At 33.2% G+C, this 16774-nt stretch overlaps 2 long non-coding RNA genes across 3 annotated transcripts; both read left to right on the top strand.

Annotated features, from left to right (window-relative positions):
* The first annotated feature begins 7814 nt into the window (after positions 1–7814).
* On the top strand, positions 7815–9022 carry LOC127170755 (uncharacterized). The gene is made up of 2 exons (XR_007828402.1): positions 7815–8062; positions 8968–9022. It is a non-coding gene; the product is annotated as an uncharacterized LOC127170755 (long non-coding RNA).
* Positions 9023–9167: 145 nt separating this feature from the next.
* LOC127170754 (uncharacterized) lies at positions 9168–10495 on the top strand. 2 transcript variants are annotated; one of them, XR_007828401.1, is made up of 3 exons: positions 9168–9221; positions 9446–9539; positions 10255–10495. It is a non-coding gene; the product is annotated as an uncharacterized LOC127170754 (long non-coding RNA). The 2 variants fall into 2 exon arrangements; XR_007828400.1 differs by having other exon boundaries at positions 9170–9217.
* Positions 10496–16774: the final 6279 nt, after the last annotated feature.

The raw sequence follows: 16774 nt of genomic DNA, 5'->3' as shown, positions 1-16774 counted from the left end.
AAAAAAAAAATATATATATATATATATATAAAGTTAAAAATTATGACAAAAAGTCAACTTTATGACATAAAAAGACAAAATGATAACATTGGTTGAAATTCTGAAATTTATTCTTGAACATTTCTAACAGCACACTGACTTTAATTTGGTGGATATTCCCAAATATTAATAATATTTGCAAGCTAAATGATCACAGACATTAACCATGATAATCATGACATAATAAAGTCAAATAAAGTCACATATGCTGGAATTAGGACAAAAAAGTTTAAATTCTGACAAATAAATTCTTGTAACATAAAAATTGACCATTATGACACAAAAAGGTCAAAATTATAATATAATAATATTAGTTCTATGAAAAAAAAAAATATGAATAAGCTGAAATTGACAAAAAGTTGATACTGACAAAATCAAAATATTGACAAAAAGTTAAAAAAAATGACAAAGTCAACTTTATGACATAAAAAGGTGAAAATTATAATATTTGTTGAAATTATGAAATTTATTCTATGAACAAAATATGAACAAATTATGAGTATGTCAAACTTGATAAAAAGTTCATATTGACAGTCAAAATATTGAAAAAAGTTAAAAAATTACAACAAAAAGTCAACTTTATGACATAACACAAAATTATAACATTAGTTGAAATTATGACACTTCCTCTATGAAACAAAATATGAAACAAATATGAGATATTGACAAAGTCAAAATTATGACATAAGTTAAAAATTACGACAAAAAAGTCAACTTTATGACATAAAACCTAAAAATTATAACATGTAGTTGAAATTATGAAATTTATTCTATGAAACAAATCAAAGTCAAACTTATGACATTAAAAGTAAGAAATTATGACAAAAAGTCAACTTTATGACACTTTATGGTCAAAAGTATTATATAAAAAGTTTAAATTATGAAATAAAAAGTTGAAACTGAAAAAGTCAACATTATGACATAAAAAGGTCACAGTTATGACAAAAAGTTTAAATTATAAAATAAAAAGTTTTCTGACTTTTGTCAGAATTTTGATGTAGTTCTAGTCATGATTTCAGTCTTTAAGTCATAATTTGGACTTTTTATAGCATAATATTGACTTCTCATGTCATAACTATGACAAAAAAGTCAGAATTATGACAAACTAAATCAAAATCATGACACAAAAAGTCAAAATTATGATATCAGGTCAGGGCTTAGACTAAGCCAGGATTAGGCCATAGTTCAATTAGGACATTTAAGTAATTTTTATAAACATGTCTTAGGAAAAAAATATATATATATTATTGGTGTGCATCTTGAGACCAAACAAAGACACTGAAATATTTTAAAATTATTTTACATTTTAGTCTGGGACTGATTAACATTTTTAAATACCAAGTCAAATGTGTGACATAAACAAGTCATAATTAAACGATTAAAGAAGTCAATTATGACAAAAATCGAAATGATTAAATATAAGTCATAATTATATTACACTTTGATGCCGTAATTAAGATTATTTTCTAATATGGCAGGAATGGGCTTTCACAGACATGAGTGCAGGATGAGTCATCAATATTTTGCTCCAAATACCCAGAAAGCAAATACTGTCCTTTTTTAATGAACAAATCTGCTCAGTTTTGAGTCACACACTATCATGCAGATGAGCTCCATTCTGGGTTTGTGGGTTACGCTGTCCATTCAACATCAAATACGAACCCGTTATCTCTCACCTATTAGTGAGCGTCACCGTGTGTGTCAGCGCATGTTAGTGCTCGATTAAACACACTCACCGTTTCTGCTGTGAGCGAGCGCGAGGTGGGAAGAGTGCGAATCACAGCCCTCGGATCTCACACCTTCAAGACGCCAAGGAATGCAATCTCCTGAGCCTGTCATCAGCTAAAAGAGACTGGAGTTAACAAAAGCATCATCTGAAATGAATAATCTGCCAAAAAACAGACAATTTTGTCATTATTGAGTTCATGCATGCTTTCTGGGATGGAGAATATGTTAGAAATGTTCATGCATGCATGATTTTTTTTTCATTCAAACCCACTTTCCGGTTAATTTTTTTAAGGGAATTTGTATTTGTGCATACTTTCTTGCTTTCTTTTTTTCCTTTGCTGCACTTCCTTAATGATTTTATGTTTTCTACTGTTTATTAAAAAATTGAATTGAATTGATTAGTGATACAAGCCCCAAAAACCTGATCTGAATCGAATGATTTGCAAACCTGCACTGAAGTCCCGGATCTGAATCAAATGATTCACGATCCACTCTGAAGTACTGATATGAATCAAATGATTTATGAACTCACTCCAAAGTTCTGATCTAAATCAAATTATTTGCGATCCACACTCTGAAGTACCGATCTCAATCAAATGATTCACAAACCCGCTCTGAAGTTCCAATCTAAATCAAATGATTCGTGCTCCAAAGTCACGATCTGAATCAAATGATTCACAAATCCTCTCCGAAGTACCGATCTGAATCAATTGATTCACAAACCCGCTCTGAATTTCCGATCTAAATCAAATGATTCACGATCCGCACTCTGAAGTACGGATCTGAATCAAATGATTCACAAACCCGCTCTGAAGTTCCGATCTAAATCAAATGATTCGCGATCCACACTCTGAAGTACCGATCTGAAACAAATGATTCACGAACCCACTCCAAAGTTCTGATCTAAATCAAATTATTTGCGATCCACGCTCTGAAGTCCCGATCTGAATCAAATGATTCACAAACCCTCTCCGAAGTTCCAATCTATAGCAAATGATTTGCGATCCACACTCTGAAGTCCCGATCTGAATCAAATGATTCACAAACCCTCTCCGAAGTTCCAATCTATAGCAAATGATTTGCGATCCACGCTCTGAAGTCCCGATCTGAATCAAATGATTCACAAACCCTCTCTCCCGATCTTAATCAAATGATTTACAAACCCTCTCCGAAGTTCCAATCTATAGCAAATGATTTCCGATCCACACTGTGAAGTACCGATCTGAATTAAATGATTTGCGAACCCTCTCTGAAGTCCGAATCTGAATCGAATGATTCGCGATCCACACTCTGAAGTCCTGAACTGAATCAAGTGATTCACAAACCCACTCCGAAGTTCTGATCTAAATCAAATGATTCGCGATCTATGCTCTGAAGTACCAATCTGAATCAACTGATTCGCGAACCCGCTCCGCAGTCCCAATCTGAATTGAATGATTCACGATCCACGCTCTGATGTACCGATCTGAATCAAATGATTCACAAACCCACTCCAAAGTTCTGATCTAAATCATATGATTCGCAATCCCCGCTCTGAAGTTCCGTTCTGAATTGAATGATTCACAAACTTGCTCCAAAGTCCCGATCTGAATCAAATGATTCAGGAACCCACTCCGAAGTTCTGATCTAAATCAAATGATTCTGAAGTTCTAAAATGATTCAAAACTGATTTGAATCAAATGATGCCCACTCTTCTGATCTAAATCAAATGATTTGTGATGCCCACTCTGATGTACCGATTTGCATCAAATGATTCACAAACCCACTCTGAACTTCCGATCTAAATCGAATGATCTGCGTTTCATGCTCCGAAGTCCGAAGAATGATTCACGAACCCTCTCCAAAGGTCCGATCTATATCAAATCGACAGTCTACAGTCTGAAGTTCTGATCTGAATCAAATGATTCACAAACCTGCTCTGAAGTTCCGATCTAAATCCCTACTAAATTCTACACCCTTATAATCAGTATAGTAAGATGTTAAACTGCATACTTGCATGATTTACTGCTGCTGCAATGCATTGCATGTGCTTTACTGAAGCTTGTGCATAAACATGCAAAAGAAGCTATTTGTTAAAGAAAGCTGCTGCATTAGAATAATGACCAATAAAATAAATATTACTGAGTGCAACAGCTGGGGAACAACAACGTCCTAAGCGTGAGTCATTTTATAGAGTCATTAAGAATCCACTTGACAGCGATGATTCACAGAAAGCACTTTTGATAACGACCAGGCTCTTTTCCCACAGCAGATAAAGATTCCTTCTTACCGTAAGTACTATTGTGTTTATCAGTTCTGAATTTTCTGAGTGAGCTGTGATGCAATTCATGAATAACGTGAGATATTAGAAAATATGAGTCGGAAACACGGTCCGTGCATCTATTTGTATTGTAGTTCAAACCATTTTAAGGCATTTTCAGCGTGCAAATGCTTTCAAACGTCTTTGGCCAAATTCTACAGCAGCATCACATGTATTCTTCAAGGAGAAGGCAATCCCAAAATGCATTGCATAACAAATGCATTGCATGCTCTCCCAACAAAACGTTGTTTAAATATTCCACTAGAGGGCGAATAAAGCATGTGCAATGTGCATTCGGGTGATTTATGTCTATTAAACTGGCTAAACATAAATTAAAACACAGTAAGTTTTAGTAGAGTATATTAATGCTTTTTGAGCTGAGCAGTACAAGGGTGATTGTCCAAATCCCATTGTGATTCTGTGAAGGCAAACTGCAGTCCTCTACTGGAAAGGTCATTGCTTTTTTATCACCCAGCTAAAAAAGGAGTTTCATATTCTTCATAATTGCTTCGTGACAGTGAAAACCCATCGTAAAGGTGAAGAGTGTCATTTCCACATCATTTATTTGAGACCGGGTTGTCACTGTCAGACAATTTAGTAGTGTCAGATATTGGTAGGGACATGTAATCTCTACTAAACTACTCTACTAATGAGTTACTCCAAATTTCACAAAAAAGCTTATTGTTCAGATTTTTTAATGTTCATCAAATTTCATTTTGTAAGTGACTTTTCTTTCTGTTCTTTGGATTGTTTGACTACTCAGTATATATATACATATATATATATATATATATATATATATATATATATATATATAAGGGGATTTGTATTTATGTATTCTTTCATTATTTTTCTTATACATATATATATATATATATATATATATATATATACACAGGAAAGTATTCAGACCCCCTTAAATTTTTCACTCTTTGTTATATTGCAGCCATTTGCTAAAATCATTTAAGTTCATTTTTTTTCCTCATTAATGTACACACAGCACCCCATATTGACAGAAAAACACAGAATTGTTGACATTTTTGCAGATTTATTAAAAAAGCTGCCCCTTGGTAATATTATTAGAAAACACGGGATTAGTTTCCATTGTTATGCTGATGATACTCAACTATATATCTCAACAAGACCAGATGAAACTTCTGAATTATCGAAGTTAACAGAGTGTGTTAAAAATGTAAAAGATTGGATGACCAACAATTTTCTGCTATTAAATTCAGATAAGACAGAAATATTACTTATTGGACCTAAAAACAATACACAAAATCTTTTGACTTACAATTTACAACTAGACGGATGTACTGTTACTTCCACTACAGTCAAAAGCCTGGGTGTTATATTAGACAGCAACTTGTCTTTTGAAAATCATATTTCTCATGTTACAAAAACAGCATTCTTCCATCTTAGAAACATTGCCAAGCTGCGAAACATGTTACCTGTTTCTGATGCAGAAAAGCTAGTTCACGCATTCATGACCTCTAGACTGGACTATTGTAATGCACTACTAGGTGGTTGTCCTGCATCTTCAATAAACAAGCTACAGATAGTCCAAAATGCAGCTGCTAGAGTCCTTACCAGGTCAAGAAAGTATGATCATATTACCCCAATCTTAAAGTCTCTGCACTGGCTACCTATTAGGTTCCGCATCAGCTACAAAATAGCACTACTTACCTATAAGGCACTTAACGGTTTAGCTCCTGCGTACCTAACTAGTATTCTACCACGCTACAATCCATCACGCTCCCTAAGGTCGCAAAACTCTGGACTGTTGGTAGTACCTAGGATAGCAAAGTCCACTAAAGGAGGTAGAGCTTTTTCACATTTGGCACCCAAACTCTGGAACAGCCTTCCTGATAACGTTCGGGGTTCAGACACACTGTCTCTGTTTAAATCTAGATTAAAGACACATCTTTTTAGCCAAGCATTCAAATAATGCATCTCAAACTTTTCCTGCAGCTATATCTGATCAAATGTTCATTATTAATCTTTTAGCTCTGGTTTAACAAACCTTCCTTTTCTTAGTTTGAACAGCAGCTACGCTAATTATGTTCCTATTTGTTCTCTGTTTTTGCCATGGGATTGACATCCCATGGTAACTAGGAATTCACAAGCTCCAGTGTGGATCCAGAACACTTAAGAAGAGATGATGCCAACCCCACAGAGGACTTCAGATGATGCCAACCCTGAAAACATACAGCACTACCGAATTCTGCTACTAATTTATAGTGTTCTTTGTCTGTTTGATTACGTCATTAATTGATCTTTACCACACATCTCTGCCATATGTGCATCAAGCTACTACTACATATATTGTAAAAATGTCAATTTGGTGTAAAGCTGCTTTGCAACGATATGTATCGTGAAAAGCGCTATACAAATAAATTTGAATTGAATTGAATTGAAAAAGAAAAACTGAAATATCACATGGTCCTAAGTATACAGACCCTTTGCTGTGACACTCATATATTTAACTCAGGTGCTGTCCATTTCTTCTGATCATCCTTGAGATGGTTCTACACCCTCATTTGAGTCCAGCTGTGTTTGATTATTCTGACTGATTAGGAAAGCCACACACCTGTCTATATAAGACCTTACAACTCACAGTGCATGTCAGAGCAAATGAGAATCGTGAGGTCAAAGGAACTGCCTGAAGAGCTCAGAGACAGAATTGTGGCAAGGCACAGATCTGGCCAAGGTTACAAAAAAATTTCTTCTGCACTTAAGGTTCTTAAGAGCACAGTGGCCTCCATAATCCTTAAATGGAAGACGTTTGGGACTTGTAGAAAGTCAACCATCACTGCAGCCCTTTTTTTGCTAAAAAACACCTGAAGGACTCCAAGATGGTGAGAAATAAGATTCGCTGGTCTGATGAGAGCAAGATAGAACTTTTTGGCCTTAATTCTAAGCGGTATGTGTGGAGAAAACCAGGCACTGCTCATCACCTGTCCAACACAGTCCCAACAGTGAAGCATGGTGGTGGCAGCATCATGCTGTGGGGGTGTTTTTCAGCTGCAGGGACAGGACGACTGGTTTCAATCGAGGGAAAGATGAATGCGGCCAAGTACAGGGATATCCTGGACGAAAACCTTCTCCAGACTGCTCAGGACCTCAGACTGGGCCGAAGGTTTACCTTCCAACAAGACAATGACCCTAAGCACACAGCTAAAATAACGAAGGAGTGGCTTCACAACAACTCCGTGACTGTTCTTGAATGGCCCAGCCAGAGCCCTGACTTAAACCCAATTGAGCATCTCTGGAGAGACCTAAAAATGGCTGTCCACCAACGTTTACCATCCAACCTGACAGAACTGGAGAGGATCTGCAAGGAGGAATGGCAGAGGATCCCCAAATCCAGGTGTGAAAAACTTGTTGCATCTTTCCCAAAAAGACTCATGGCTGTATTAGATCAAAACTGTGCTTCTACTAAATACTGAGCAAAGGGTCTGAATACTTAGGATCATGTGATATTTCAGTTTTTCTTTTTTTAATAAATCTGCAAAAATGTCAACAATTCTGTGTTTTTCTGTCAATATGGGGTGCTGTGTGTACATTAATGAGGAAAAAAAAAAAAAGAACTTAAATGATTTTAGCAAATGGCTGCAATATAACAAAGAGTGAAAAATTTAAGGGGGTCTGAATACTTTCTGTACCCACACTCAAAAAAGTCAACCAGCCACTTGCTTGATTTGCAAAATACAATTATGTCTGATTAACAAGAATATAACGTGTTTCCTTCTGTTAAGTGATTCATTCTTGTTATTTGTAACTAAATTAAGTAATAATCAAATGAATTAGATCAGCACTTGTTGATTCAACGAGACTGAGGCGCTTCGTATCGACGACTCTCTCTGGTGAGTCACTGCGCATGCTCAGCACTGCGGCGGAAACACGCGGGTACAGGCGGATGGAAGAAGTGGAGTTGTGAAAGCGCCGGCGGTTTGAACTGCTGCTTCTAATCGTTCTGCGTATTTGATTTTGAGGGTAAGTACATAATATGTACCTGTTTGTAATTAGTAACGTAGCATTATAGATTAAAAATAAGTTATTAGACAGTGGCGATGTTTGTAAGCAGGCTTATTCTCTCAGGCTTGAAGCACATGTGTTAGGTTAAATTCCGTATCTTTGTCAATACGAGTTTCATCTTAACGTTAATATATGCGCTACAATTGGTACCTTTCTGTCACAATTCAATGGTAACTAAGCCTAACTATTAACTACATAACCTACGTTAATCCCGAAGTCTACCCAAACAATGAGAGGGGAAAACGGGAGGAAAAGTGAATGCAGAGTCGAACACAGCATGCATCCGTTTCTCATCGCTCTTTTAAGTCTAGCTAGTATTTTTGTTTGTTTGTTTGTTTGTTTGTTTGTTTGTTTGTTTTTTGAGATTTTGCTTAGTATGCCAACGGAGGGACTGTTGTTATCAATAGCTAAATGAACTAACGTTATTCTGGCCCTTCGTGTGTATACAGTAGTCAACATTTTAAGTGGATCAAAACCTTTTATCAAAGTTGTCCTAAAACCAAAACAAAACCTGTTCTTGTCTTACGACAAGTTTGATGAACTTTTTTGATCCACTTCAGATGTTAACCACTGTATATCAGCAAAATATTACTTTCAACTTTCTATAACTAGACATTTCTGTTTATTAAAACATAGAGTTTCAAAATGTCTCAGAATGCTACCCAGCTTATTGAATACAGTACAATTGAAAATTGTTGTATGCATGGTTTTATTCAGGGAATATAGTTATAAATATTAAGTAAAAGTCTTGATATTTAGTAACAGCACCCAGTAATCATAATTTTCTTTGGCCCAGTTTTTAAATACACATTAGGGGAAAATTACTTTGAACTTTTATATACTTTTTTTTTTTTTCTTCACAGTGGAAATGTTCCTTTTTATGTACAAAAAAAAAAAAAAAAAAAAGAAAGAAAGAAATACATCACAATATAAAGCTGTCCCCATGGTCTTCTGGTGTGAAGCTCACCTTTATTACATGGCAAGTAGTTTTTCTTAATGCTCATATACAGTAATGTATAACTAACTATCCTTGATTACTGAACTTTCCATTTTTTTCCTCTTTCAGTGACATGTATGTGGCAGTGCAGGAAGTGTGTTGCAAAGGAAAGAGTTGTAGGTACTAATTACTTAAGCATTATAAACTAAACCATTGCTTCGGAAGCTACAATCATTATGTTTGTGTAAATTGAAATTGTCCAGGCACATTTAAGACATGGGCAGGACTTAAAACCCATGTGTATAGATTTCACCCGTTACATTCTACACAAGACCACAACATGTTCAGTACTCTTAAGCTGTGCTGCCACTGAAGTTTTAGTTAATCATGTCCCCACTCTACAGGATGACACTATACATATCAGAAGAACCTGTGTCATCAAGTTTCTGTGGACCTACTTGAAATGAAGACCCTGAAAAAGTAGTGAAGGCATATTTGGTGAGTTGATGGAAAAAAAGTTTAAAAAACCCATATATTCTTTACTGTGCCGTGTTTTTCCTATTTGCTACATCACATCAAACGTCAAATAACTGAGCTGGACAAACTGTTCATTCACAGGAAACTGATGGTACACCATGACAAATCTCTTATGTGAATTGGTTGATGCACTAAACCAATTAATTTTATTTATATCTGTTGAGCTTTCTTGGGGCCTAATTTACAAAACTATGTGTAAACCCCTACTAAAAATTAAAAAATGGACTGAAAGGCAGAAGAGGCATACTACAAAAAATAAATATATAAATACATAAACGGCATCAGAAAACTGTACTTGCATGGTTTTGTTTTATTGCAGTGCATTATATTCTAAGATGGTTCTAATGTTTTAGCCAACTCATTCATTTTAAATATGGTAGCCAAATAAATTATAACAATCTTATAATATAATGCACTGCAATAACACTCTGGCACCCACTGTGACTTCAATAATAAACATATAGTAGAATTCTCACCTTTGTGACAATTTTAACTTAAAACTGAGAAACTATAACCTTGTAAATGTAGAATTCACAGCAGAGCTTCTGTAGTGTATTGAAGTTTACTTTACAGGTGTACCTAACAAAGTGGCAAGTGAGTGTATACGTGTGCAATTCTTGTAATAAATATTTGAGCTAATTTTTGTTTGTGATCTGTCATGTATTTTGTCACACAGGATTCAGACATTGAGTCACAAAGTTCCAGGGAGCAAACTGTAATGGGAGTAGATGTCATACTGAAGGAGGGAGCGCTGCCTGACGATGGCCCACAGGACATTGGTGTCCATATTGAAGGTGGACTTATTATTTGGACTGATACACTGTTTGAACCTGACCTACCCACCAGAGCTCACGTGCACTTTTGAATTCTTGCAGAAGATCTTTCTAAATGGACAGAGGTTGTCATCCAAGGCACAGTTTCTCAAAAAACAAGCTATTGGAGTGAGCTTAAAAAAGACAAAAGTCAAGCAGTTGTTACACACATTTTTCTGAGAGTGGATCAGTCACTGATGCACAGTATTGTTTATTTTCAGATGTGAAGCAACATAGCTACATTGATCATTTAGAATCATCAAAATATTACACGTGATATCAATGTTTGTTTTGTATTATAAATTCATGTGCACTCTTGTTTGTTTTCAAATGTTAATTTTTTTTTGTGTCAGGCCAAGGTTTACCTTACAAATTCCCAAAAAGGGTAGTGTTAAAATGGCTTAATTTTTAGAAGTTTTAAGACCAATAGGGCATTAACATCCTACAAGCTTGGGGATCAGTTTTATCAAGAGCCAATATTTTGTTGGTTAAATGTTTCTTATACACTGTGTTACAAACACTCAAATGGATAGGAGACTTAAATTGAAGAAAGCAGTTTAAACTTAATGAGTGCATGTTAAAGCTGAATGGTAAAATAAAAAATGTATATTGTTTGCATGTTTTCTGTGCTTTTTCTGAAGATTTCTGAGCTTTGGGTAATGTCTTGTTTTTTTAGTGCTGTCATCTAAAACAAATCTAATTGAAACAAGAAGATATTCATTAAACTACTAAAACCATACATGAACAAGACAATAACTAGTTGATGTAACAAGGCAGAATGTGGTTGAATCGAAGTGCTTTACTGGCATTGAGTGAATAAGAATAAATTTGATTAGACTAATACAATACAAACATTTTGATTCAGTTAGTTGAAAAGAAGTTACACTGACATATTAAAATCATGTTAAATCGACAAATGTGTATTGCGTTGAAATAACATATTCAATTCAGTCCAAGTTTACTTGATTTGTTTAGATGCATAATGGGTGCTACGATTAAATCATGTTCATTCAACAGATTATTTTTTTGAGTGCACTGTAGGCAATTTCTAGGCAATGATTTGATGTTTTCTACTGTTTAATAAAAAAAAGAAGTCAGAAAAATATTTGCGAAACCGCTATAAGTCCCGAAATGAATCAAATGATTCACAATCCGCGCTCCGAGGTTTCGATCTGAATCAAATGATCAGCGAAGGCTTCGAAGCCTCGATCTGAATAACGATTCGCGAGCCATCATTTTAGATCAAGGACTCAGAGAGGGGATCGCGAATCATTCAGTTTGCGACATGATTCATGTACCCGCTCCGATCAAGTTCCGATTTAAGTCAAATGGTTCGCAATACGCGAATTGAAGTTGTGATCTAAATCACATGATTTCCCATACACGAAGTTCCGAACCGAGTCAAATGATTCGCGATTTGAAGTCCTGATCTAAATCAAATGTTTCGCGATACGTGATTCGATTGGAGCGCTTCGAAACAGTGAATCATTTTGCAACGCTATGGTTTAACTGATTCAGAGTTTCAAAAGGCTCTGTTTTACCCATACCTGCTTTTTAAAATCATTACAAGCGATGTCGAAATTCTAAAATGAATGACTTTTTCATTTGATCTGGTTTTTGATTGTGAATCATTTGAAATTAATGATCGAAGTCACGATTTTGAATCAATCGGAGATGACTCACTCAGTTGATTCGGTTCATCTGTGACTCTTTTCGCGTCTTCAGCCTTGTTTATAGACATTGTCAGTACTTTTACTGGCTTAGCACACTAGTTTCATGACATTAACTGAAACGGAATTATGCGTGAAAAGATATGCGCTTATTTAAAACATTAAACAGTTATTTTTATAGATAAATACACTTTTGAAGTACCTCTTCAGGACTTTTCTAGGCCTTGAATTTCAAAAAGTAAATTACTTCAAGCACTTTAAACACCCTGATGACCTCAAAAGATATTTTAAAAAGTTGAAATAATCGCATGAAAAGTGAAAATTCTGACATAAAATCAAAATTATGACATTAAAAGTTGAAATTATGACAAAATGTCAAAATTATGACAAGTTCAAATTAACAAAAAGTTGCAATTATCACATGAAAAGTAGAAATTATGACAGTCACAATAACAAACAACAAGATTAACATAAAAAGTCATAAATATGACAGTCAATATATGAAATTATGAATCATTCATATTTTTGCTCCACTGACCCATATTCCATTCTTGAGCAAATGTGACCCAGTTATGTTTCATATTCTTCATAATTGCTTTGTGACACTGAAAACCCACCGTAAAAGTGAAGCGTGTCATTTCCGCACCATTTATTTGAGACTGAGTCATGACTGTCACTATATTTCACACAGAACACTACAATAAAAAAAAAACCCATCACAGGTAAATGCTTGTGACAGAATACACAATGACTTTTAAATGGACGTCAATGGAGAAATTTGCACTTTTTGGCCAGATGGTGTATTACGACACCTGCCAGCGGTAGCTAACTGACCCATGCTAACCAGCCAAACCTTGACCCTCTGAGTGAATCTCATGAATGGGAATGACAGAAACGCCTGCATTATGCATTATAGTAAGAGGACTTTGGGGAAAAACTAACTGGCAAGAAAACAATGTCACATTGAAAAGACTCAGAGTCTCACACTTTAGATAAAAACTCATAATCATGTCATGAAAAGGAGAAATTATGACAAACTAAGATTTATGACACATATAAACATATATGACATTATAAACATGACATACTTTTCAGAAAAATGACAAAAAAGTCATATCTATGACATAAGAAGTCATATGACATGCAAAATTTAAATTATGATATGAAAAGTCAAAATTCTAAAATAAATCGAAATTGACATGAAATACTATAACCATGACATGAAACTTGACATTTTGACATAAAATGCAAAAATTATGACATGAAAAGTCAAAATCATGACATACAAAGTCAAAATTTTAACATTAAAAACTGTATAATAAACTATGACATAAGTCGAAATTGACATAAAAACTATGACATAAAACTTGACATTATGACATAAAATGCCAAACTCATGACATGAAAAATCAAAATTATGACATAAAAACTCTGTATAATGTATAATACTGACATAATTCAAAACTGACATAAAAAACTATAACTACGATATAAAGAGTTGACATTATGAGATAAAATGCCAAAATTATGACATGAAAAATCTAAATTATGACAAACAAAGTCAACATTTTAACATAAAAACTCATATAATGTATAATAAACTGACATGCAATTATGACATACAAATTATGACATACAAAGTCAAAAGTTTAACATAAAACTTGTATAATTGACATAAAAAGCTATAACTATGACATAAAAAGTTGAAATTATGACATAAAATGTCGAAATTATGACATGAAAAATCAAAATTATGACATACAAAGTCAAATCTTTAACATATAAACTCATATAATGTATAATAAACTATGACGTGTCGAAACTGACATACAAAGTTATAATTATGACATAAAAAGTTGACATTATGACATAAAATGTCAAAATTATGACATGAAAAGTCAAAATAAACATATAAACTCATAATGTATAATACTGACATAATTCAAAACTGACATTAAAAACTATAACTATGATATAAAAAGTTGACATTATGACAAAATGTCAAAATTATGACATGAAAAATCAAAATTAATGACATACAAAGTCGAATTGTTAACATAAAAACTCATATAATGTACAATAAACTATGACATGCGTCGAAATTGACATAAAACGTTATTACTATGACATTAAAAGTTGACATTATGACATAAAATGCCAAAATTATGACATGAAAAGTCAAAATCATGACATACGAAGTCAAAAGTTTAACATAAAAAATCATATAATGTATAATAAACTGACATATTCAAAACTGATATAAAAAACTATAACTATGACATAAAAAGTTGACATTAGGACATAAAATGCCAAAACTATGACATGAAAAATCAAAGTTACGACATACAAAGTAAAAATTTTAACATACAAACTCATATAATGTATAATAAACTGACATAAGCCGAAATTGACATAAAAAGTTAGAACCATGACATAAAACTTGACATTATGACATAAAATGCCAAAATTATGACATAAAAAGTCAAAATTTTAACAAAAAAAAAAACTAATTTAATGTATAATAAACTATGACATAAGTTGAAATATAAATGTCAAAAATTATGACATTAGAAAGTCAACATTTTAACATAAAAACTCATATAATGTATAATAAACTATGACACAGCTTAAAAATGACAAAGTTACAAAATTGACAAAGTAACTATGACATAAAACTCAACATTATGACATAAAATGTCAAAATTATGACATGCAAAGTCAAAAGTTTAACATAAAAACTAATTTAATGTATAATAAACTATGTCATAAGTTGAAACTGACATAAAAAGACATTATGATATAAAATGCCAAAATGAAGACATTAGAAAGTCACAATTTTAACATAAAAACTCATATAATGTATAATAAACTGACATGAATCAAAATTGACATAAAAAGTTGACATAATGACATACTAAATTGAAATTATGACAGAACTCATAAAGAAGCTAAAGACTTTTCAATAAAACTTTACAGTAAAAAACAGATTCCAGTCTAAATGAACTAACAATGTTCTATGTTCAAAGTTCATTTTTAATACCTCTAAAACGTTTATTATTCTCACTGAATGTTAAAACCAGCATTACATTAATAAAATCAAATACTGTGTCTGTTAATATTATGTAATGGACCTGAGCTACCAGTGAACAGTTGGATTTTTATCAGCTAACATTAGCAAAGATTAATAAATACTGCAACAAATCTTCTTTAGGCAATTTTTATTATTATTATTATTATTATGGGTTGAAATATGACATGGACGTGTTGGGATTATGTCAGATTTGCTGCATTATTTTTGTTTTGACAGCAGCAGCAGCACAGAAATGACACATTTTACATTCAAAATACAGTGCAACAGCGCACACTAGTGCACAACACTGGAACTGCGCTTTATTCCCAGAATTCAACACTCATGCCACATTACCGCAATGCTCCTCAGGACACTGATGCAGAGTGAGTAACGTCATGTGAACAAAGGCTCACGGTGACACACATTGACGGGGTTAGTCATTAGTTTTATGCTGGCGTCACCGATGCGGGTTGGTTCTCAGGTGTGTCAGTGAGGGGAAGGAGCTGACGCTGCGTTTACTGCTGTGTGTGTGTGTGTGTGTGTGTCATCCACTGGTGGCCTTATAAATCACAGAACTGTTAAAACCACTGGAACACACACTCTGCTCTTCACTGGCGTCTTTATGAGAGCTCAGAAACACTCACTCATTCTAACTACCCACATAAACACACCCAAAAAAACCACACCACCCACACAAAACCATCAATTATTCATCTCTTTTTTGAAGAGTCAAAATTGAGCGAATTATTTACTCATATGCTATTTCATTGTGGGATCTTCATCTAGGACACTATAGTTCTCAACCAGTGTTATTATCGTTAAATAGGACTGTGCTAAAATCATTACAAAAAAAAAGGTTCTTGAAATTAAATGAAAATTAAATGAAAATAAAATAATAAAAAATAAGTATAAACATAAAATCTAAAAACAATTATAATAATAAAAATAATATTAATACAAGATAGTCACTAAAGCAACTTGTATAGACATTAAAAGTAATAAAAATATCAAAACAAATGATCTATGTGATCAAACTTCATCTTTACATTCTTAAGTTCAATGCAGATTTTTACGACGGCATTTTAGTGGCAAGTTGAAATAAAAAAAAAAAATCTAAAATTACCAGATTATAAGAATAAAGTCAAAATTCAGAGAATACATTTTAAGTATTTTGAGAATAAATTTAAAATTACGAAAATAAAGTTAAAATTATGAGAATAAAGTTGAAATATTTTGAGAATAAATTTTAAATTATGAAAATAAAGTCTAAATTACAAGAATAAAGTCAAAATATTTTGAGAGTAAATTTAAAATTATGAGAATAAAGTCAAAATTACGAGAACAAACTCAAAATATTTTAAGAATAAATTTAAAATTAGAGGAATAAAGTCGGAATATTTCGAGAATAAAGTCAAAATATTTTGAGAATAAACTTTAAATTACGAGAATAAAGTCAGAATATTTCGAGAATAAAGGTAAAATTATGAGAATAAAGTCAAAATATTTTAAGAATAAAACTGAAATTATCAGAATAAAGTCGAAATATTTTCAGAATAAATTTGAAATTATGAGAATAAAATCTAAATGTTTCGAGAATAAAGTTGAAATTATGAGAAATTAGACGAAATTATGAGAATAAAGTCT

This window comes from Labeo rohita, chromosome 9 (genome assembly GCF_022985175.1).
Source record: "Labeo rohita strain BAU-BD-2019 chromosome 9, IGBB_LRoh.1.0, whole genome shotgun sequence".
Lineage (NCBI taxonomy): Eukaryota > Metazoa > Chordata > Actinopteri > Cypriniformes > Cyprinidae > Labeo > Labeo rohita.
Note: the sequence above shows the minus strand (reverse complement) of the source record. Positions and strands in the feature narration are given on the sequence as shown.